Here is a 3,414-nt window from a genome sequence, read left to right on the forward strand (position 1 = left end):
GATTTTCATGCCACAGATCCAACTAAACTAGTGGGCACCCAGGCAGTACCAGATATTCAATCTGATTGGACTTACCAGGATGGAGACCCAGGCAGAGATCTCCAAGATTATATGATTGTTTGTCTCAGAGAAGTCTTAAAGAGAATTTCACAAAAGACAGTTAATGTCAATAAAATTAGGGAAATAACTCAGGAACCCCAAGAAAATCCAGCACAGTTTCTTTCTAGGTTGGCTGATGCTCTTCAAAAATATATCAAAATTGATCCCACATCTCAAGCAGGCATGATTGTTATTAACATCTATTTTATTTCACAGTCTTCCCCTGACATCAGGAGAAAACTAAAAAGCATGGAGGAGGGCCCCCAGGCCATGCAAACCAAGCTCCTCGATGTCACTTTTAAGGTGTTCAATCACCGTAAGGAACAATTAAAACAACAAAAAGTGGCAAATTAACAGATGCTGGCAGCAGCCCTACAGGGTAAACCACTGTGCTGCAAAAGGACATTTACTCACGATGGGCCTCCTGGGGGCTGCTAAGTCTAATCAGACTGGACACTGGGCCAAAGAATGCCCCAGTCCCAAGCCACTGCCTGGCCCTTGTCCTGTCCATAAGCAGATGGGTCACTGGAAGGTTGACTCTCTCCTTCGCCAATGAGGTAAGAGGCCATCCCCTCCTCAAACCCAATCAACAGGTGCAGAGATGTCTCTGTCAGAGCTCATCATCCTGGCAACAGAGGATTGACGGTGCCCAGGGTCATCTGCAGCCCCCACGGCCATCACTCTCAATGAGCCCGGGATAACTGTCAGCATCTCAGGTAGCCCTATTTCATTTTTTACTTGACACAGGGGCTACCTACTCAGCCTTACCACAGTATTCAGGCCCTACCCATCCCTCCACGATAACTATCATGGGAGTTCAGGGAATAGGAATACCCTCAAACCCACTAAGTACACCACATCTAGCTTGTTCTTTGCTGGGCAGTACATTTTCACATAGTTTCTTGGTTATTCCTAGCTGCCGTACCCTCATCTTAGGGAGAAATATTTTAACCAAGTTTAGGGCTTCACTCACACTTTACTCAGCCATTTCAGATCCTACTGGCATTCTGTTGCTCCTGGCTGTCCCCTTGACTGACTCATCCCCCAATCTAACTTCAGCTTCTCCTAGGGAGCTTTATATTAACCCCTCGGTCTGGGACACCTCTACCCCTTCTGTGACTAAACATCACTCTCCCATTCAGATCTCTCTCAAAGATATCACTCAATTTCCAAATGTTCCCTGTAGGGAGCAATGCTACATAATTTTAGGGTAAAATCATTTGGTTAGCCTAATTCTCTTGCCTACAGCCCAGCTACAGAATAACTCCAGTTTGGCCTCTGGTCACAACTGAGACTTCAGTGATCCAGTGATGCTGTGATTCTCTAGGACAAGAAATATCCTGGGAGCTGAAAACATCCTGGAAGAACAAACATCTGCTCAGTTCCTCATTGTGCTTAGATTTCTACTGCCCCCCAGCCTATTGTTACACCTTGTTTATCCCAATGTGAACTATTGAACTCTATTTTTCATTTGTTACATTTGTTTCTCCCAATGTACTGAATAAAAGGTGTAGTAAGCTGGGGGCTTTTGTCTTTGCCACCCAGAGCAGCACTGATCAAACCCAAAGCTCAGCTTCTTCTCAGTCTCATTTTTCTACCTTTCCTGTAATTTGTCATGTGCTGCCGTGGCTTGCAGGAGACCAGGACTCACTGCAGAGGGTCTGGTAACATCCCCTTCCCCTGTTCCCTACAGTTCCCCAATACCCTTTTGCTTTAAAACATTTAAAAGGATTAAAGTCTGTAATTACCAGCCTACTTGACAAGGGACTTCTCAGACCAACTCACTCCCCCTACAACACTCTTATCCTTCCAATTTTAAAAATAAATTGTTCTTACCAATTGGTACAAGACCTGAGGGCCATCAATTCAGCTGTGTTTCACTTACACTCTGTTGTTCCCAACCCCTACACTTTATTGTCCCATATCCCCTCCTTTTCATGTTATTTCATGGTTCTAGACCTCTAAGATGCTTTTTTCACCATCCCCCTACACCCCAACATACAAAATCTTTTTGCTTTCACATGGACTGACCCTGATACAGAACACTCTCAACAACTTATTTGGACAGTTTTTCCACAGGGTTTCTGGGATACTTCACACCTCTTTGGACAGGCATTGGCTACTGACCTTTTAAAATAAACCTGTCTCCCTCTAAGCTACTCCAATATGTAGATGATTTACTTTTGTGCAGCCCCACCTTCACACTCCCAACAATGCACAGCCTCACTATTTAATTTCTTATATGAAAGGGGATATCGAGTCTCCAAGGACAAGGCCCAATTCTCCCAACTCATAGTACAATACCTTGGGGTTAAAATCTCATATCAACAACATGAGATCACCTTGGACCATAAGCAACTTATTCAGGAGCTCCTGATACCTCCCTCCAAAGCCAAGATCCTGACTTTCCTGGGGCTTGCAGGCTTTCTCTGCTTATGAATAGCAAATTTCAGTCTACTTGCTAAACCCCTGCATGATGCTTCCAAGGGAGACCCAAATGAACCTATAAATAACACTTCTATCAAGGCACCATTTCTCAAGTTTCAAGCCACTAGCCTCTCTGCTCCAGCACTGGCTCTTCCAGATCTCCAAAAACCATTCATTCTGTATGTCATCGAATGAACAGGACTGGCTTTGGGAGTTCTGGGACAAAATATAGGATCACATTCTGTTCCAGTAACCTACCTGTCTAAACAGCTTGATTACACTTTCCAATCCTGGCCTACATGTTTATGCACTCTGGCGACTGCTTCTCTCTTACCCCAAGAAAGTTCCAAACTTACCTTTGGCCAACCAATGACAGTAAAGTCACCCCATCACTTACAGGACTTACTCATTATAGCCTCTCACACCTGTCCCCCTCTAGGCTACAGCTCTTCTATACCACTTTTATAGAAAACTCATCTTTCTCTCTTCAGTCCTGCCCCTCACTTAACCCAGCCACTCTTCTTCCTGAGGTCATTCAGACACTCTCTCAGTTATGCACAGAAACAATCAAAACTTTCTTCCCTCCCTCCCTAATGTCTCTTCAGAGTCCATCTCAGATCCAGAGTTCACATGGTTTATTGATGGTAGCTCAATTCCCACCCATGTGCTGGGTCAGAAGGGGACAGGATATGTGATAGTTTCTTTCACACAGACCACTGAGGCTAACACACTCCCACATAATACTACCTCTCAACAAGCAGAGTTAATTATTCTCACCCAAGCTCTAACCTTAGCTCACAGCAGGCGAGGTAATATTTATACTGATTCCAAATATGCATAACACATCCTACACTCTCATAATTCCACATGGAGAGAAAGAGTCTTTAT

This window comes from Heterocephalus glaber, unplaced genomic scaffold (assembly GCF_053883595.1).
Source record: "Heterocephalus glaber isolate CG9 unplaced genomic scaffold, H.glaber_assembly_v1.0 deba00001481, whole genome shotgun sequence".
In the NCBI taxonomy this organism is placed as follows: domain Eukaryota; kingdom Metazoa; phylum Chordata; class Mammalia; order Rodentia; family Bathyergidae; genus Heterocephalus; species Heterocephalus glaber.